The 22574-nt window shown below is 35.8% G+C and overlaps 1 pseudogene; it reads right to left on the bottom strand.

Annotated features, from left to right (window-relative positions):
- Window positions 1–1426: 1426 nt before the first annotated feature.
- LOC103679185 overlaps window positions 1427–22574 on the bottom strand; it is a 42576-nt pseudogene continuing 21428 nt past the window's right edge.

Genomic DNA, 22574 nt, shown 5'->3' with positions numbered 1-22574 from the left:
TAAAGAAGGTACTTAAAAGCCTAAAGATATACTAAAAACTACAAGAACACTAGTAGTATATTTTTATTACTTATCCTTTAAATAACATTGCATTCTATTTGGAATGTGGAAATTAAAACTCCTGGTTGCACAGTTCCTGACATAGGTGGACCCAGCTTCTTCCTGCATTATTACCAGGATTAAATTCATAAGCATTTGAGTTTTGTCTTCGACCTCTATGGTGCTTACGTAATTCTGATTATAAGCACTATATTTGAAATAAACAATACTAGCACAGAGATTATAAAGATGAAAAAAGTTACATCAGTTCTGTCATTCTGTGTAACCATGTGGAGTTTTTGTGTTTAAATTTTTTTGGACTTCTTAGACATTTGAAACCTGCTAGAGTCAATCTTGAAGAAACAAACACATGGATAGTATTGCAGTTTTTGGAATTTATAATGGGATTTTTATGACTTTGCTAAATGTATCTTTATCTTTACATCTTTTCCTAACTATTAAGTATTACATTGCTTTGTGTGAAACTTTTCAAAATTAAAAGAAATGGGAAATCTTGATCAGCTGTGATTGGACATAGGTTTATGTATCTGGCTGTATGGTCTAAGGATTGCAGAGATCAATTTTGACAAAGTCATTACGTTATTTGTAGAAGTTACTTCATTAAGAAAACAAGTAGATTGGAATTCAGCTTGGGTTGTACATGCAGAGCTTCGTTATGCCTCAGGCTAATGTGTATGTGTAAGGTTTCTCTCCTCTCACCTCATGCCTCACTGTTTTTTAAAAAAAACATTAATGTAATTAAAGAACATTAATGCATTACTTTTTTCTTCTTTGTACTTTGCTATTTATTTTTTACTTTTTAGTGACATGATTATACCAAGTTTAGTAAAAGAAAGTATTCATTGTTTCCTTTCTGGATATTATTATTATAATTAGTTTCATCAGTGATTATTGCTAAAAGTAATTTTGTTGTATAGAAGAATGCTATAAATATCTCCTCCATATAATAAAAAATGCTGAGTATGCTTCATTTCCATCCAACTGTTTAAAATATATCTCTTGTCAGGCAGAAGAGCTGCTCTTGGTTTCTTTTTTGTTTTTGTGGTTTACTTTGTAAGTTGTGTTCTGAGTCTAAAGGCTCTATTACCAATATTTAAAGGCAAGCATTGGAGACCTTTTTTCTGTTTCTTATGCATGGACTTCAAAAATTGTTGCACACGATATTTGGCTCTTTATGCCATCTGCAATTTATTTTTCTATGGGATGTGAGAAAATCAATAAAAAGGTTATATAAGTTTCTGTTTTGATATCCTCCGTGTTCCACATATTAAAGCAGTTGGAAATATCTGACTTGACAAGGTAGGGCCAAAAAATGGGAGATTATTGTAGGAAGAGGGAAATCTAACATTATAATCCAGAGGAATTAGACTAAATCCTGCTGGGCCCCACCTATCATTACTACTCTCCTTTTATTTTGTGTCTTGCTATCCAGTTATAAAGCATTGTTCAATAAAGTGAGAACAGGAATTCAGACATATCTAAGGCTTTGTGTGGAAAATATCTGTAGTCCTTTCAACCAAAGATTTTACTGGTTGCATAGCTTTAGGTAGGAAGCCAGTTAGAACCATTCAGAATTCCTGTAACAGGAAATTTACAGGAAAGAATATTTTGTATTTCAAGAGGGTTGTGAACTATAAACACAAAGGACTTGCCTAAACAATGTGCTAAGATTTTTGACCAAACTTTAACTTCTCTTCCATCTGTACTTGGGTCATGGCTTGTGTCCTTAAAGATGGCCCCACCTCCCATATTAAGTCTTTGCTCAAGAAAATGTGTTCCTGCCAAACAACAAAACATACATTGTCTGACTCACCTTGCCAAACCATTTTCAGTAGTTTTCCATTTATTCCTTTCTGTAATTTTCCATTTCCACATAGCCCCCTAGTCCCTTTTTTGTTCCTCTTTTTACTTCTCCACAGTTCTTTTTTGTTCCCTGTCTGCTCTCCCGTTAAAAACATCAGTCACCTTTGTCTTAGTTGGAGTTGAACTCAACTGGAATCTCTCTCCCCTACTACAGTAGTATGGATAATACCTGTCTTGCCAACCTTTAACAAGTGTTCAGCTGTTTTTCTTTGTCAGGGGCACATGTATTCTATGTATTCTATTTGATTTTACTTATACAGCAGATATTTCTGAAAATGCGTGGTAAAAACAATCAGGCTTCTTAAGTCACAGACTAAAATTCTAGTGAGTCTCTTTTTTCAGTTATGAAATTATATATGTCAGTATTAAAGTAGAATTATTTGAGGATTTTTAAAATGAGAATTATAAATGGAATATAATACATCTTCACAGGTAGCACGTCCTCTTTGGTTTGATGAACAGAATTGAAGAATCTCAAGAAGAATAGTGAGGGAAGTAGTTGTCAAAAAATACATAGGGTTATTTCCCCCTTAGGGTAGAATGGATAAACTAACGCAATATATTTAACCAAGAGTAAAATATTTGGGTGAGACATAGGTCTTATAAAATGGAGGAGAATCTGCCACAACTTGATCCACAGTGTTTGAATTAAATGGAGTGATCTTATGCTTGCTAGCTTACTATGCCTACTATGTCTCAAAAGTCTATTCCCTTTTTTTCTTTTCTTAAACTTTCGACAACAAAACAAGCAACATTTTATGACCAGGAAGGTAACAGTTGCCACAGAGGCCAGTAGGAACCCAATCACATCCAAAAAGTGGTACTGGAACCAGGTGAGCTTGTAAGAAGCTGGACGTAGGTGCTTGGCTCCTTTGTGACGAATGACAAATTCAATCGAGAAGACTGCTCGATCCAGAGGTTTTATAAGCTGATCCTGATGAATGGTTTTTAACCACATAGCATTCTCTTTATAGCTGAAAGAAAATCAAATAATTTACAGAACGAAGTAGAAAAGATAAATGAAATTTTCATGTGGATGGTAAAAATGAATGCCACATAACTCTGGAAAGAAAATTCTATTTTTCTTCGAGACAATTATAGAGATCTTTATGGGTTGGAATTTGTTGAATGTCTAGGACTTCAAGCGGTGAAGAAAAGAAGTTGGGAGATGACAAGTATTTCTAGTTCAGAATGTGGAATGAGTTAAGTCCAAAAGGTACAAAAAAAAAAAATTCCAAATACATGATTTTGACATGCAAATTTCGAATTATCCAGTAAGGAATTGTTAATAGATCTGGGAAGCAAGTTTCAAAATACTATCATAATCCAGAGAGAGGAGACAAGTCCATGTGAGGTTCAGGGACATGTCCAGGCAGAGCTGACCAAGTGGTGGTATTGACTTGATAGCAATGAAGTAGTGGTACAAGTGTGGAATGGATTGTGTTGGTTTGAATCTTGACTCTGACACTTTGTGTGCTTTTTTATCATTTCTGTTTCTCAGTTTTTCATTTTTGAATGGATAGGAATAGTACCTTTCTTCATGTGATTATTTTGAGGAATGATCTATTGATTTTTGGAGTTGTCCCTATCATTTGGAGACTCAGTTTGTGTTTGGTGTTGTTTTTCTCGTTAGTATTGTCATTTTAGAATCTGGAGAGTGCGCGACATTTCACTTGCAGGCATTGCCAGTTGCATTTGTTTCTACTGTTGAAGTGATTATGGACTAACAGACAAGGATGAAGGATTAATAAGAGGGCTTTCAAACCTTAAATCACAGAGTGTTATAGCACTGTAACAATAACCATGCAGGTAGCTTCTGTCCCTGTCCTGTGAAAACCACAGTGAGAGCACCACGGGGTTTTTAAGAGAGGGAAGTGATCCTGAAACATGTTTGTAAAACAATAGGGAACAACTATAATGAAGAAGTTACTTAATCTGTACAAAGAACTTAGTACAATGTGTACCAATATCATAAGCATTCAGTACGTATCAGCTAATAAATTTTTCCTCATTTTTAGGGCACAGTTTTACATTATTAAGAATTAAAAAATGTAGAAAGACATCTGTTTTAGAAAGATACGCTTTTACATAAAATTGCCAAATGGAAGATATCCTTAAAAAAACAAAATGTGCTTCTCATGGTGCTTATTTAGGATTAATAATAGTTGGGCTAAATTAAAATTAAGTAACAATGCTTTTAAAATGCAGATGTCCCCTGTGATATTATAACCAAACATTCACAAAATTTTATTTCTAAAGTCATTATGAAACAAAAAGGGGAAATATATACTTAATTATGATATTAGTAATAATAGGAAGAATATAGCAAATTAATGTTTATCCTGAAATAATTTGGAAACCAAATATTTCTGGTCCAGAAAATTTGGCTTTTAAACAGGAATATTCCAATAGATCTCTTCCAAGTCAATTACTTTTTGATTTTACAGTTCTATCAAATAAAATAAAAACAAGCATAACCAAAATTACTAAGAATATAACTGCATTTATAAGTAGTATTCACAAAGTTTTAATTGGATAAATTTGAAAGTTGTAGTTATTTATCATTTATCAGAGATGGGATAAAAATATTAGCTTAGAAAATTTTGGAAGTGTTTAATGGAAATTCAAGATAGCATGCTGGGTTACAGAAATTAAACCATTTTAGAAGAGTTTAAAACAACAGTTTTCATGCTGAAAGTCATAATTGTGCAGATTAGTACTGTGAAACATTCTTGGTTCCCTGCTTCAACTTCATTCTCAATGCTTCCTTTTAATCTTTCTGTTAACCGTTTTGGTGAGAATTTTTAATGATTATGTCAGAAATTTCTTTACTATCCTAAATCTCTTACAAACTTTTTCTCTAAAACCACCAAGAAAACCTTACTCTGACACTTACAATGGATTATTGATGGTGGTCTTCAAAGCACTGAGCAAATCTTACTCATAATTATTTTCATATCAGGGCTCATTGCTGCCTGCCTGGATTTCATATGAGCATATCTCTAGAAATAGTATTTAGTGAAAAAAAAATGTACTTGCAAAGGATCATTAATGACCGTCCTCTGTGCATTGAGCAGGTCTGAACTTGACATTGTGTTCAAGTTCAAGGTAACAGCTGCTCCCTTGGCCTTCATGTTTGCGGATGTTATCAGGTCGATTTGCAAACAAAGGAATGCCCACCATAGGGATGCCGTTGGTTCCACCATGAGTTATAAAAGCTTTGTTTTTTGGATGACCTAGAATTGAGTGAATTTCACTAAAATAATTAATTATGTTTTTAAAATGAGAAATGAACACTATAATGCACTGAATCTAGAGGCAGTGTTTTTTTTAGATAACGGATTATTATACATGTGAAACTGTATTTAAATTGCTTTCAGAACTCAGCAAGAAACATGTAAGTCTGCTAGAGAGGTAGATGAAGACTACATTAAAGAAGTGGTGTGTCACTTGAACTTCAAAAATGAATACAGGATTGGCAGGTGAACAAATAGAACATTTTGGATAAAAAGAAACAGTATGTGCAAAAAGAGGGGAGCATGTTAGAAACATTCTTTTAATGAAATAGTGAAGTCATTGAGTCTTAAGGGTTTCAGGGCAGCAGGAACGGTGTTGGTGGTGGCCCTGGAGCCAGAGGAAGGAAAAGCTACATTTAATCATAAAATGTATTATTAATGAAAAACATTGTAGATTTTTTTCCTATAGAAAATGGAGAATCACTGGCAATAGAAGAGCTGTTCTTTTTCAATAGCGTTTGAAGTACCCCTGCAAGTAGGAGAAAGAAAGGTATAAGGAGAGAATTCAAAGACAGCTACAGTTTAGGATGTTATTGAAAAATTCAGCTGTGAGAACTAATTATACCTGAAATAAAGGTATTTTGATTCTGGCCATAAGGAATGTGACTGTGTGTGATAAAATGCCAACTTTTATATTTTTTCCTTGTTTTTCCTAGGTCTAGAAATAATACAAAGAACTTAAGTTTTATTTGTTAGTATTTTAATAATAAATGTTCAATAAATTCATTTTTTGTTGAACTATCACTCTGCTCAGCTGTTATCAGCTGTTACTCATGTTTTCAGTAGTTGTTCTCCAGAGTCATACCAAGGAGGTCATTCTGGGGGATCCACTTATACAGCCGAGTATTGGGTCCTAAGGTTTTTGGTTTTTTGCCATCAAATCTCCATAGAACCTGTTAGGGTAAAGAAAACACCTATTCCGCGAGTTGAACTTCGAAGTTACAGCATATTAGAATTCTAGACGGATTTAAAGACATCTAGTTAAATGCCTTCCATATGACAGCTGAGGAAATGAGGACAGGAGGTGTTAGGTAATGAGAACCAATAAAATGCTGATGTAATAGAAATGCTCATATAACATCAACATATTTTTTATGTTCAGATATGGAATACAGTCACAGCATTTCACACATTGTGGCACAGACAAATCATAGTGGCATAGATTATCAATGACAAATTCAAATAAATTGTTAGGCAATCATGATTCTAGTGTAGGAAACAGTGGCAAATTAATCTACACATTTTATTTTGCTATATATACTAGCTCTTGTTTTCTAAACTTAAATATTAACCTGTATTTCTTTTTGACTGTTACAGAAGGGAATTTACATATATCCTCTTGTTTCTCAAGTTTCTTATACTGGAGTTTTACATCTTTTGATGTACAGAAAGGCTCATCTGTGCAGTCAGGTGCTTGTAAAAATATTTGCGTTTTCTTATAATTTATTAATAATTAATTCTGCTTAGGAGGTAAGTATAACTCTTTTAGATTACAAATTGTTAAGCACTACAAGAAAAATTTCAGTTGATAATTTTTGACATGAACGCAGAGTGTTAATACTATTGCTAGGTTTGGAAATTGTTTTGATTTAGAAAGAGCTTGTTGATTTATAAATAACAACGTGGCTGTTGAAAAAAAATTCCAAAATCGGAATGCCAGAATTTATTCAGCTGACTTTTAACACTTCAAAAATGAGGCACATAGCATTGCCTTTGATTGCCCAGCACTGGTTAATATAATTTATATATATGCCAGTACCAAAATCTGGTGCCGACTTTGAAATTCCCAAGCAATCCCCATAAACTGGATCATGATTAACTTTAGATTCTCAGCAAAAAATTAACATAGGTGATTAGGTAAAGATTCTGTCAGATAGGAAAAGGTGTTTTATAAGTAAAAACTTATGGAGGAGGCATCTGAGCCCAGGTCACGCCAGTCTTCCTTCTGCTTGACTCCTTTTTTTCCCTTCTCCCTCCTCAATCAGGAGCAATAATCTGATTGATTAGAAGCAGAGGCCATTTGAGGCCAGATTTTATAATGCACAGGGTTCACCTTAAGGACAGGACCCATCTCCACCCTTTATCTTTTATCTTCCTGTTTCAGACTTTGGATAGGGCCCATTCAGCCTGGGCAGACCAATTTTTCTTACTCTGAATCATTGTGGCTGGCTTGGATACAGATGTAGCTTGGTGAGCTCTGGCCATCCTTTCTCTGAATAGCATCCTGAAAAGCACACTGAATAGGCCTATCCAAAGTTTAGGGGAAATGAAAGAGGCCAGGATTACATGGGAAGTGCAAAAAACTGCATGATGCGTTCAGATTTTTATCAATATTGCTTAACATTGTGCTGGTACAGCTACTATTAAAGTTTAACTTTTTCCTGATAAAATCTGTAGTGTGTACAGTGTCCTCAGGAATCCTTCATTGAAAAGGAACAAATGACAAAGCAAAATTTGGTGATTTTTGTACCTGCCTGCAATACCATTATAATACCAAAATTTCATACTGCACCTCTCATATGTGTATATCACAGTTTTAACGTCCAAGTTACTGTCAATATAAGATAACCTCTGTACTACTTCAGCATCTGCCATGTATATTTTGGTTTTTAAACTGATATCTGAGATAAATTATAGGTGTAATAGTTTACCTTTTTTGCAGGAAATGTTTGTAATCAAAACTTTTAGAGAGTTTGACTCATGAAGTAGTTGTTCACGAAAAGCTATTTTACCTACCTTTTGTGGAATCTGGGCAAGGGCTGATGCAATCACATTGGCTCTTTCTTCTGTCATGTTACTGACTATCGACCCCAAAGTGAAAACCACAATACCATTTTCTCCAGAGCTCTGAGCAAACTCTTACATTTCCTGTGAAGAAGGAATTTGCTCCATCACAAAAGAGGAACAGCAAAGCAAACATTGTTGAAAGGATTACTATAAACAAATAGAAAAAATCAAATAGAATCAGGAATTAAAGTATTTTAATTTTAAAATACATATAAATTTTACCATCTTGATTGTACCTAACTGTACAGTTCAGTTAAGTATATTCATTTTGCTATCTCCACAACTTTTTTATCTTATAAAACTGGAAGTTTATACTATTAAAAGAACTCTCTATTTCCGTTTTCCCCAGCCCTTGGCAATCATCATTCTGCTTTCTGTTTCTATGAATTTGACAAGTCTAGATACCTCATGTAAGTTGAATTGTATAGTATTTGTCATTTTGTGACTGACTCATTTCACTCACAACAACTTTGTCCATGGTTGTGGACATGTGACGTGTTGTGATGTGTTGAATTTCTTACCTTTTAAAGGCTAAGTAATATTCCATTGTCTGTATTTACCTCATCTTGTTTATTACTGTATCTGTCGATGGCCACTTGGGTTGCTTTGGCCTCTTGGCACTTGTTAATGGTGCTTCTGTGAATATCAGTCTGCAGATACCTCATCTGGATCCTGATTTCAATTCTTTTGGATATATACCCAGAAGTGGGAGATCATATGGTAATTGTTTTAATTTTTTGAGGAAACTCTTTATTGTTTTCAGTAATGGCTGTTTTTTTTAACAGACCTAATCCCTCAGGGCCTTGGGAAAGAGATGTGTGCATGAGGTCAATATCTTCTATTATGTATATTTGTGCAAATGAGTGTGTGTAGGTGAGACATGAAATAGAGCCTGTGCACAGTAGTGGGGGGGATACTTTTAGACAATAATAGACGATATACCGAGACACTCTGTCAATAACGTAATTAGTTACTACTGCAGATTCTTGGAAGCAGGCCACACAGCGGGATCTTAAGTTAGCTTTAATTCTTATGTTATAGTTCTACTGAATCATTTGTGTTTATTCCAGGCAGATTTTCTGGAGTGTTATTTTAGTCATTAGTATTTCATTTCTCTATAAGCACTAAGAAAAGGTTACTTATGATTAAGATAACTTTATATCTATCATTATTTCAGACGTATAATCCTTTATACCTTATGTTAAACTTTGTCAAAGTTTTCCAAACTCTCTCCCTAAATTACTAATTGCTGACATTGAAGAGTGTGGTATTGTAGTTTGGAATCTCTGTGAAATCATTCTACGAGTCTTCTTTATAACCCAGAAATACATTGTGAGGTTACCTTTTTTGAGTAACAGTTTTGTGGGTTTGTTTACATATGATACCCTTTGCCCTGAAATCATACTGTAAAATTGATGGCTCATTAGAATGTGCTTTGTGTAACTGGCAGTGAAAGGCAGGGCCCTGGTCATCACCGCAGTGAGGGCCCCAGGGAGCACTTGCACCACAGTGGGAGAGCTGCAGCAGGGCTCTCACCAGCAGGGCTGTGGTCACCCTCCTGTGTAGCTCAGTTCAGACTGTATAAAGGTCCTGGTGAAGATGTGTTTGCCGGGAATTGTTTCAGAGTCATTCTGTCTTGTCCCTGATCCATGCCAATTAAAAAATATATATATTACTTTCTATGCTAGAATAACTCCACATTGTTCAGTGTACTACTCTCCTTCCAAAGGGGAAAAATGTAGAGGAGCTCTCCTGAATACCTGATCAAAACCATATGCTTATCCTTTTCTCTGTTCCCTCCCCTCCCCTTCCCTTCCCTCCCCTCCCCTCCCCTCCCCTCCCCTCCCCTCCCCTCCCCTCCCCTCCCCTCCCCTCCCCTCCCCTCCCCTCCCCTCCCCTCCCCTCCCCTCCCCTCCCCTCCCCTCCCCTCCCCTCCCCTCCCCTCCCCTCCCCTCCCCTCCCCTCCCCTCCCCTCCCCTCCCCTCCCCTCCCCTCCCCTCCCCTCCCCTCCCCTCCCCTCCCCTCCCCTCCCTTCCCCTCCCCTCCCCTCCCCTCCCCTTCCCTTCCCTCCCTCCCTCCCTTCCTTCCTTCCTTCCTTCCTTCCCTCCTTTTTTTAAAATTGATTATTCTTTTCTCTCTGGAACATAATCTAGTTTTCCAATGTAAAAACTATACCTTCTCTTCCTAATCGTTGTCATAAAACTAATTTTCAAAATCATTTTTACAGAGAAAGGAACCAGTTTTAACTTCAGTGGTCTTGTAGACTGTATTTTGTAGAGCATTCTTCAAAAGTGTAATTCCACCCTGATGGCATTAATTTTACTGATACTGAATTTTCCTATGACTCACATAGTGCATCCTGGTGTAGCATGTGTGATTCCAGTGACCTGTAGCAACAGTTAACAGTGTTTTGTTTCATTGGCCTAAAGCTTCTTCATTCATGCTATAGAAGATGGTTCCCTATAGTATTATACTAATATATTCTCTACAGATTAATCACTGATATGGACTGGTTGTGCCCATTCCCTGACATCCTTATGAAAATAAGTTTATTTTAAGAAAATTTGTGGAAGTATAAAAAATTCAAAAAAGGAAATAAGATTTACTCATGCTATCTGGGGATATGCCTGGTTTAAAATTTGTATGCTTTCTTTTTTTTAATTGACATATATATGATATATAACATTGTGCAACTTAAGGTGCACAACGTGTTGACTTAAGACATTTATATATTGTAATATGATTTCCATCATAATTATAGCATCTCTGTTATGTCACATAACTATTAACTTTTTGTGGTTAGGATAATTAAGATCTAGTCTCTTAGCAAGTTTGAGGATTATAATACATTATTTTTGTATTCACTATACTGTACATCAGCTCTCTAAGATTTATTACTGCTGGTTGCAAGTTTGTACCCTTAAACAATATCTCTCCTCTTTCCCCACTTGCCAGGGTGGTTAGCCCCTGATAACCACCATAACCATTCTCTGTTTTTATGAATTTGGCTTATTTAGATTCCACATATAAGTGATATCATATAGTATTTATTTTTCTCTTTTTGAAAAGATAAACAAAATTGACAAGCCTTTAGATAGACTAAGAAAAGAAAGACTCAATCAGAAATGAGAGAGGAGACATTATAATTGATAGTACAGAAATGCATAGGATCATAAAAGACTACTATGAATAATTATATGCCAGCAAGTTAGATAACCTAGAAGAAATGGATAAATTCCTAGAAAAACACAACCTACCAAGACTGAATAATGAAGAAGTAGACATTTGAACAGACCGATAATGAGTGAAGTGATTGAATCAGTAGTCAGAAACCTCCCAACACAGAAATTCCCCAGGAACAGACAGCTTCACTGGTGAATTCTACCAAACATATAAAGAAAAATTAATGCCAGTCCTTCTCAGATTCTTCCAAAAACTTGAAGAGGAGGGAGCACTTCCAAAATCATTCTCTGAGGCCAGCATTACCTTGATACTAAAGCCAAATAAGGACACCACACAAAAGAAAATTATAAATCAATATCCCTAATGAATATAGATACAAAAATTCTCAACAAAATATTAGCAAACTGAATTCAAGACCATATTAAAAGGATTATATACCATAACCAGGTGGGATTTATCCCTGTGATGTAAGAATGGTTCAACATGGAAATCGGTCACAGTAATACATCACATCACTAGAATGCAAGACAAAAATAACATGATCCTCTCAATAGAGGCAAAAAAGGATTCAACAGAATACAACATCTTTTCATTATAAAAACCCACAACATATTGTGTATAGAAGGAACACACCTCAACATAATAAAGATTATATATGGCAAACCCGTAACTAACATATTAAGTAGTGAAAAACTGAAAGCTTTTCCTCTAAGATCAGGAAGAAGATAAGTATGCCACTCTTGACACTCTTATTCAATATAGTACTGGAAGTCCTAACTAGAGCAACTAGGCAAGATAAGAAATAAAAGTCATCCAATTAGAAAAGAATAAGTAAAATTGTGGTTATTTGCAGATGATATGATTTTGTATATAAAAAATTCCTAAGACTCATCCAAAGAGACTGTTGGAACTAATCAGCTAATTAAAGTTGCAGATATAAAATTGACATACAGAAATCAGTTGCACTTTTATACACCAATAATGAAACATCTGAGAAATAAATACTATCCTATTCTCAAAGCATCAAAAACAATAAAATATCTAAGTATAAATTCAACTGAAGGGAAAAAAATATATTTAACCAAAGATGTGAAAGTTCTGTACAACAAAAACTATGACTTTGTGGGGAAAAAATAGAAGACACAAATGGAAAGACATCCCATGTTAATGGATGCAAAGAATTAATATTGCTAAAATGTCTACACTACCGAAAGCCATCCATAAGATTCAATGCAATCCCTACCAAAATGTCAATGACAGGGGCACCTGGGGAGCTCAATTGGTTAAGGGTCTGACTCTTGATCTTGGCTCGGGTCATGATCTCAGGATTGTGAGATGGAGCCCTGTGTCGGGCTCTGTGCTGAGCTTGGAGGCTGCTTAAGACTCTTTCTTTCCCTTTCCCTCTGCCTCTTAACCCCACTCATGCTCTCTCTCGCTCTAAAAATAAATAAATAATAAATCAATGACATTCTTCACAGAAATAGAACAAACAATCCTAAAACTGGTGTGAAACCACAAAATACTGCAAATAGGCAACACAACCCTCAGAAAGAAGAACAAAGTCAAAGTCATCACACTCCCTGATTTCAAACTGCATTACAAAGCTATAGTAACTAAAACAGTACGGGACCTGCATAAAAAGACACATAGACCAGTAGAACAGAATATAAGAGTCCAGGGGCACCTGGGTGGCTCGGTTGAGTGGCCAGCTCTTGATTTTGATTCAAGTCATGATCTCAGGGTCTTGAGATCAAGCCCTGTGTCAGGCTCTATGCTCAGCGAGGAGTCTGCTGGAGGATTCTTTCCCTCTGGCCACTCCCGCAAGTCACTGTGTGTGTGTGTGTGTGTGTGTGTGTGTGTGTGTGTGTGTGTGTGTGTTTTCTCTCTCTCACTCTCAAAAAAAAAAAAAAATACAAGAGTCCAGAATCAAACTTTGCATATATGGTCAACTAATATTCAACAAGGGAGCCAACAATACTCAATGGGGAAAGGATGATGTCTTCAGTGAATAGTGTTAGGAAAACTGCATATACATGCAGAAAAAATGAAATTGGACCCCTATTTTACACTACTCACTAAAATTAACCCAAATATATCGGAGACTTAAACATAAGATCTGATACCATAACACTCCTGAAAGGAAACATAGGGAAGAAGCTCTTTGACATTGGTCTTGACAGTGATTTTTTTGGACATGAGACCAAAACCACAAACAACAAAAGCAAAACCAACAAGTGGGATTACATCAAATTTAATAGCTTTCACACCGCAAAAGAGAGAAGAAAATGAAAAAGCAACCTACAGAATGGGAGACAACTTTTGCAAACCATCTGTTGGATAAAGGGGTTAATATAAAAAATATATAAGGAACTCCTACAACTTAATTACAAAAAACAATCTGATTAAAAAATGGACAGAGGAACTACATAGACATTTTTCTAAAGAAGACATCCAAATGGCCAAAAGGTACATGAAAAGATGCTCAACATCACTAATCATTAGGGAAATGCCAATCAAAACCACAATGAGATAACACTTCATGCCTGTTAGAATGGCAGTTATTAGGAAGTGGTAGGTGTTGGCCAGGATGTGGAGAAAAGGGTATCCTTGTACACTGTAGGTGAGAGTGTAAATTGGTTCAGCCCCTAATGATAAGCAATATGGAGATTCCTCAAAAACTAAAAATAGATCTACCATATAATCCAGCAATTCCACTTCTGGGTGTATACTCAAAAGAGAAAAACAGGATATTGACAAGATACATGCACTCCCGTGTTTGTTGAAATATTTACAACCACCAGTGGAAACAACCTAAGTGCCATTTGTGACCATATGGATGGATCTTGAGGACATTATGCTAAAATTTGTATGTTTTCATTCTAATCTTTATTCATATAAATCTACATTGTGACATTTGTTTTGAAAATTTTAATCCTAATTGTTTTCTTTTTTCATCCTACAAGAAAATTGTGATTTTGTATTTATCATTTTGCCTGTTTTCAACTAAATCTCATATTATAGCTCATTAAGTGTAATTAAGCATTCTTTGATTAAACCTATTATAATGGTATGATATACACGAATATAAGTTATTTAATCATTACTTAATTTTGGATATCTAGATTACTTCCAGTGTTTACTTTCATGAAAAATTGCCTCAGGTAAGTTTTGTACATCTCGATTATTTTTCTCTGTATAGTTTTATGAGTATATTATGAAGCCAAAGCCTATAAAGCATTTTTAAGACTCTTGATGCATTTTGCCAAATATCTTAATTCTTTAAAAAGGGCACAAAAATTTTCTGAGAACTTAATGGAAAAGTAAGTACTTTGGAGAAACCATTTCTTTATATAATTCTTAGCAATCACTGACATGGGTTCAAATCTTGTTTTTACAACTTAAGAACAACAGCTACTATTAGTAATTATAATACTGCTGTTTATGCTTCTCCTTGTCCTCTTTTTCCCTTCCTATTGACAGTTACTTTTTTGAAATTGAATGAGGAAATCTTTCAAGAGTAAGGTTAGATAACATAGAACTTTGCTAATCTTATCTCAGTCTTTGAACCTTGTGAAAGTTAGATAGCCTAAACAATTCGCAGTCAAAAAGTACATTGTGTTTTACCCTCAATTAAGATACCAGTTTTATGTTGCCATCACTAAAGAGGTAAACAAAAAGGATCTCTTAAGGGATCATAAAATCGTCCACTAAAGGTCACTTGCTTCTTATTTATGTCCTAACGGTATATAAATTTAGGGGTGCCTGGGTGACTCAGTTAAGTGTTTGCCTTCAGCTGAGGTGATGATCTCGGGGTCCTGGGATTGCTCGAGCCCTGTGTTGGGTTCCCTGCTCAGCAGGGAGTCTGCTTCTCCCTCTCCCTTTGCCTCTCCCCTCCTTGCCCATGCTCTCTCTCTCAAATAAATAAAATCTTTAACAAAACAAAACAAAACAAAAACAAAAAACAAAAAAGAGCATGGCCATGTAGAAAAGTGTAGGAAGCATTTTACCTGCATCACCCCATCCTCCAGTCTGGAGTGGCACAGCACCAGGAGGGAATCCTTCAGGGTGGGGGAAAGGACTGCAGAGAACTCCAGTAAGCCTCACAATCATCAGTTGTTTGCAGCTTTTGCAGCTGAGGACTTACACAGTCTTCACCAACACTGCTTTCAGCTGACAGAGCTGTCAGGGCTAGAGATGTCATGGTGATGAGACCTGGTCCTTGGGGCCCCATTATTCCTGTGCTCCACGGTGGGATGGGGATGCCACAGTGCCTTGCCATCTATGGGACCAGAGCTGCTGCTGCTGTGTGCGCTGCTCCCAAGTCCCAAATTGATACCTGCCATACCTGCAGTCATGATGCTACTGCTTTGCACCCTACACTGTATTCTAAGTTGTGGCTGTGGCCAACAGTTACCTAGGCTGAGCTGCTGCTGCTGCTCTACACCCTGTTCCTGGATCCTAAGTCGTGGTTTTAACCTTTCATTGCTGGGGCCACAGTGCTGACACTCTGAGCTTCACCCCTGGATCCTAACTCAGGTCTTTGACCTGCCATTACCAGGGCCATCCTGCTGATTCTCTGCACCTCACCCCCTGGGTCCTGACATGTGGCTTTAATGGGCTATCACCGGGTATGTGCTGCTGCTGCTGCTGCTGCTGCTGCTGCTGCTGCTGCTGCTCTAGGACTTTCTGGCACCAGAGTTGGAACTTTGATCCACTATCCTCAAGCTGTGCTGCTATAGTATCCACTGCTGAACCCTTGTTCCATGACCATACCCCTGCCCCCCTCCTTGGGCCCAAGTCACTGAGGCAAACCTCAGACACATACTCCATTTCCATAGGAGATCAGCACATGCTTGCATCTCAGACCAGCACCACTGTGACAGCAAATGCACCTGCATGCCACAACCAAAGCAATGTAGTATTTCTGCATGAGCCTGAAACCAGGACCTCAGCCCTGCTAGCCATTCTGAATGCCAGCGCACCAGACCTGGTGCCAAGAGGGATTTCCTTGGTTAGAACTGCCGTGCGCCCAAAAGGGGACCAGTAGGACCCAAGCAGACTTCACCTTCAGTGACCCAAAACCCCTAGCTGCCACTGCCACCTGCAGGACCTCTGTAGCCTTAGCTACAGAAGACCCTTGCAGTCCTTGCAGATTTGACCTATGCTAATGGAACTGCACAGAGACTATGCCACTGTGTACTCCCAGGAGCAAAGATACTACACTCTACACATCCAGGGGCCTTGAGGCAAACTTCAGGTGAAAGTCTTTCCCCCCAAAAGTCCAACAATGCTGAGAAAGTGCAACCTCTAGTGCACAAATATCAACACAAGCCTTCAGAAACATGAAAAAGGAGGGACACATGACACCCCCAAAGAAACACAGTTTTTTGGTAACTAATCCCAAAGAAATGGAGATCTGAAAGTTATTAGAAAAAAATATGAAATAATTATTTTAATGAAGCTCAGTGAGATTTAAGAGAACATAGAGAAACAGTTCAATGAAATCAGGAAAACAATGCATGAACAAAATGAGAAGTTGAACAATGAAATAGAAATCATAAAAAGAACTAAACAAATTCTGGAACTGAAGGATACAATGGATGAAATGCAAAGCAATAGAAAGCTTCACCATCAGGCTCATTCAAGCAGGAGCAATAATCTGTTAATTTGAAGACAGATGTCTTGATACCTGATCAGAGTACAAAAAAGGAAATAAGAATGAAAAGTAGTGAAGAATGCTTATGTGAATTTTGGGGCACGAAGAAGGAAGCAATATTCACATTATGAGAATCCCAGAAGAGAGAGAGAAATGGACAGAAAACTTAAAGAAATAATGGTTGAAATTTTCTGAAATCTGGGGAAATATATGGCCATTCAAGTACATGAAGTTCAAATATCCTCAGATAGATTTAACACAAAGAGATCTTCATTGAGAAGAATTAAAATCAAGCTCTCAAAAATTAAAGATCATTTTGTAAAGCAGCAAGAGAAAAAGGACTCCTCACACACAAAGGAACCCCAGTAAGACCATCAGCAGACCAGAAGAGAGTGAATGATGTAGTCAGAGTGTTCAAAGAAAAAAAAACTGCCCACCAAGAATACTTTACCCAGGGACAGCTGGGTGTCTCAGTTAAGCCTCTGCCTTGGGCTCAGGTCATGATCTCAGTTTCTGGCTCCCTGCTCAGTGGGAAGTCTACTCCTTCCTCTCCCTCTGCCCCTCCCCCCAACTTGTGCTATTTCTGTATCTCTCTCTCTCTCAAATAAATAAAATCTTTTTTAAAAAAACATATCTGCATCAAACTAAATCTCTCCACAGCAAAGGAAGCAATCGAGAAAATGAAAAGGCAGTCTACAGAATGGAAAAAAATATTTGCATATCTAATACTGGATAAAGGATTAATATCCAAAATATATAAAGAACTCATACAACTCAATAGCAAAAGAAGCAAATAATCTAATTAAAAATGGGCAAAGGACCTGAATAGACATTTTTCCAAAGAAGACATACGAATTGCCAACAGGTACATGAAAATGTGGTCAACATCACAAACCATCAGGGAAATGCAAATCAAAACCAAAACGAGGTATCACCTCACACCTGTATTATCAAAAAGACGAGATTTAAGAAGGCAGGATGTGGAGAAAGGGAATTCATTTTGATGGGAATGTAAATTGGAACATCCATTGGTACAACAGTGTCACAGTTCCTCAAAAAAATTAAATGTTGAGATGCCATATGATTCAGCAGCCCCACTTGGGGGTATGTATCCAAATGAAATGAAATCACCATTTCAAAGAGGTATCTGAACCTCCAGGTTTATTGCAACATTATTTACAGTAGCCAAGATATGGAAACAACCTAAATGTCCTTTGACAAATGAATAGTTAAAAATGTAGTACATATACAAAGGAATGTTATTCAGCTATAAAAAAGAAGAAAATTCTGCCATTTGCCACAAGTCACAACGTGAATATATTTGGAGGGCATTTATGTTAAAGGAAATAAGCCAGGGAGAGAGAGAGATATCTGTGTTTGGTATCACTTAGGTGTGGAATCTTAAAAAAAAAAAAGGAAAGAAAGAAAAAAAGGTTTTATAGAAAGAATAGAATAGTACTTGTCAAGGGCTGAGGGCAAGAGCAGATGGACAAATGTAGGTCAAAGGGTGAAGGAAGAATAAGCTGAGAATATAATATACAGTGTGGTGACTATAGTTAGTACTACAGTGTTGTGTAGTTGAAAGTTGCTCAGAGTAGATCTTAAGCATTTTCACACACACACACACACACACACACACACACACCCCTTTATGCTCCATATATATACAATTGTATTTGTCAATTATTTCTGAATAAAGTTGGGAAAAAAGAATTAGAAATAATTATACACCTGAATCACCATTTCTTGGATATCAATATTCAGAGATTTTTGTTGTGTTTTTTTAAAAACTGACTTACCATACAACTGGCCAACTTAAAATATACCATTCAGCAGTTCATGGTATATTTGCAGAATTGTGCAACCATGAAAATAATATCATTTTCATCATCCCCCCCCAAAAGCCTATTGCCTTTAGCCATTACCCCTCGACTTCAGCATTTCCCCAGCCATAGGCAACAACAAATCTTTCTATCTCTATAGTTTTGCCTATTCTAGGCACTTCATGTAAATGAAATTGTACAATATATGGTGTTTGTGACCTCCTTCTTTAAATTAGCAAAATGTTTTGAAGGTTTATCTCTGTTGTACCATGAATCAGGACTTCATTCCTTTTTATTGGCAAATAATATTACATAGGATAGATATACTACATTTTGTTAATTTATTAGTCAATAAACATTTCTGTTTCCTTTTTCTAATTTTTGGCCATTAGTAATGTTTATTAACATTAATGTACAAGTTTTGTGTGGACATGTTATCCTTTTTCATGGGTATATATCAGGAAGTGGAATTGTTGGTTCATATGGTAGCTCTGTGTTAACGTTTGAGGAATTTGCAAACTGCATTCCAATGGCTGTACCATTTTTAATTCCCAGCAGCAATATATAAGGATTTTAATTTCCCCATATTCTTGTGAACACTAGTTATTATTTGTCTCTTTGTTTACAGCTATGCTACTGGGCATGAGGTTGTACCTTATTGTGGTTTTGACTTGTATTTCCCTGATGCCTAATGATGTCGAACATTTCTTTTTCATGTGCTTATTAGCTGTTTGTATATCTTCCGTGTAGAAATTTCTCTTAGATACTTTGCTCATTTTTTTTAAATAAGCAAATAATTTATTCAAAAAGAAAACACACAAAAAATGTCAAAACAGGCGGCAAAACTTTCAGTTCTTATAAACTGGTGAAATTTCAACTACTCTAACTTCAGGTCAATTTAATTTGTTAATCCATCTAAACTGAGAAGATCATATTGACTTTTTTTATGATTTACTAATGGATAAGCAGTATCACTTTTTTTATAATTTTTTATTATGTACTTTGCTCATTTTTGATTGGATTATCTGTCTTATTATTGAGTTGTGGGAGTTCTTTTTGTGTTTTCAGACAAGCTTGTTATCAGATATGATTTGCAAATATATTCTCCAATTCTGTGGGGGTTTTTGGTTTGTTTTGTTTTTCTACTTTCTCGATGGTATCTTTTGAAGCACAAAGTTTTAATTTTGATGAAGTCCAACTAATATAAATTTAATTTGGTTGCTTGTGCTTTTAGTGTTATACCTAAGAAACCATTGCTAAAACCAAGGTTACAAACATTGCTGCCGTGTTTTCTATGATGAGCTTTTAAAATTATTATTCCAAGTCTTACATTAGATTTTTGATCCATTTTGAGTTAAATTTTTTATGGTTTGAGGTAGGGGGGTTCAACTTCATTCTTTTACATGTGGATAATTAAAAAAGAATTTATTCTGGATTATAAAATCTATATGTCTATATAGATTGATGTATATGTCTATCCCTATGCCTGTAACACACTCTCTTGAGTGCTGTCGATTCGTAGCTGGCTTGAAATCAGGAAGTGACTTAGATCTTTAATTTCCTTTCACAATATTTTAGAGTTTTCAATAGTATGAGTTTTGGATTCTTTTGTTAAATTTATTTGTATTTTATTCTTCTTGATAGTATTGTAAATGGAATTGTTTTCTTAATTTCATTTTGGAGTGGTCATTGCAAATATATAGAAATGCAGTTGATTTCTGTATATCGATCTTGTATCCTAAAAACTTGCTTAGTTTATATTTTGATCTAATATTATTTTAGTGGTGCCCTTTAAATTTTCTCTACATAAGGTCATGTCATCTGCTAATAGAGATAATTTTATTTCTTCCTTTCAAATTAGGATTTATTTTATTTCACATTCTTGTCTAATGTCTTAGCTAGTACCTACATAACACATTGAACAGAAGTGAAGAGAGTGGCTTTTCTTGTCTTTTTCCTTATCTATGAAAGAAAGCATTTAAGTCTTTCATCAGTAAGTATGATGTTGGCGTGGGTTTTTTGTAGGAACTTTTTTTCAGTTTGAGGCAGTTCAATTCTATTCCTAGTTTATTGAGTATTCTCTCGTGAAGGTTGTTGGAACTCATAAAATAACAATGAATTTGTTTGCATTTATTAAGATGATCATGCAGTTTTGTCTTTTATTCTGTTGGTATGTGGTATTAAATTAATTGATTTTTCAGACGTTAAAGCCACTTTGCTTTTCCGGAATTAATTCCACTTTTGTGTGTGTGTATATTCTTTTTTTATGGTTAAGGATTTAGTTTGTTAACATTTTGTTGAGGATTTTTATGTATATTCATAAGGGATATTGGTTTATAGTTTTCTTGTGATATCATCATTTTAGTATCATGTTTTATTTAGTATCATGCATTTTCTCCTTTTGTATTTTTTGGAGGATTTTTTAAAAGAAATGAGGGGCACCTGGGTGGCTCAGTCAGTTGGGTGTCTGCCTTTGGCTTGGGTCACGATTCCAGGGTCTTGGGATGGAGCCCTACATCGGGCTCCCTACTCAGTGGAAATTCTGCTTCTCCCTCCCACTCTCCCTCTGCCCCTCCCTCTGCTCATGCTTTCTCTCTCTCTCAAATAAAAAAAAATAAAATAAAATATTTTTTAAAAAGAAACTATATTATTTTTTCTTTAAATTCTTGATAGAATCATTCAGTGAATCCACCTGGACCTGGGCTTTTCTTTGTGGTAGTTTTTTGGTTACTAATTCAATCCCTCTTTTTGTTGTTATAGGTCTATTCAGATTTTCTGTTTCTACTTGAGTTTATTTCATAATTCCTGTCTTTCTAGTGATTTGTCCATTTCACCTAGTTACTTCATTGGTTGGCATACAAATTATATTAGTATTCTCTTATGATCCTTTTTATTTGCCTGAGGTTGGTAGTAATATCTCCAGTCTCATTTCTTATTTTAGAAATGTGAGTCTTCTCTTTTTTTGGGTGTCCATCTAGCTAAAGGTTTATTAGTTTTTTTGATATTTGGAAAGAACCAAATTTTGGTTCTGTTCTTTTGCTTTATTGTTATTCTCTATTTTTTGGTATTCCAATTCTACTAGCTTTGGGTTTTGTTTGCTCTTTTTTTTCTAGTTTCTGTGTTTTAAAAATCTGTTTTCCAGTTTTACTGAGATATATTGGCATATAACACTGTAAGGTATACCACTTAATAATTTGGTATATGTATATATTGTGAATTGATTACTATAAATTCAGTTAACATTCCATCACCTCATATAGGTATAATTTTTTTTTCTTGTGATGGAAACTTTTAAGATCTACTCTCTTAACTACTTTCAAATAAACAATACAATGTCATTAACTGTAATCAACATGCTGTGTATTACATCCCCAGATCTTATTTATGTTATAACTAAAATTTGTACTTTTTGACGACCTTCACCCATTTCCCCTAAACTCCAGCTTTGGCGATCACAAGTCTGTTCTCCATTGCTAGGAGTTCATTTTTTTGATTTCACATATAAATGAGATCATACAGTACTTGTCTTCTCTGTCTGATTTATTTCACTTAGCATCATGCCCTCGAAGTCCATTCATGTTGTCATAAATGGCAGGATTTTTCTTTTTTATGACTGAATAATATTCCTGTACACACACACACACACACACACACACACACACACATACACACACAAATACCATATTTTCTTTATCCATTCATCATTGATGGACACCTAGAATGTTCCTATGTTATGAATAATGCTGAAATAAACATGGGAGTACACATACCTTTTTGAGATAGTGATTTCATTTCCTTGGGTGGCTGGGTCATATGATAGTTCTATTATTAATATTTTAAGGAACCTCCATAGTGTTTTCCATGGTGGCTGCACCAATTTACACATTCCCACCAAAAGTGTACAAG

Source organism: Ursus maritimus, unplaced genomic scaffold (assembly GCF_017311325.1).
Source record: "Ursus maritimus isolate PB19 unplaced genomic scaffold, ASM1731132v1 scaffold_8, whole genome shotgun sequence".
Taxonomy (NCBI): Eukaryota; Metazoa; Chordata; class Mammalia; order Carnivora; family Ursidae; genus Ursus; species Ursus maritimus.
This window is presented reverse-complemented; position numbering and strand designations above follow the sequence as displayed.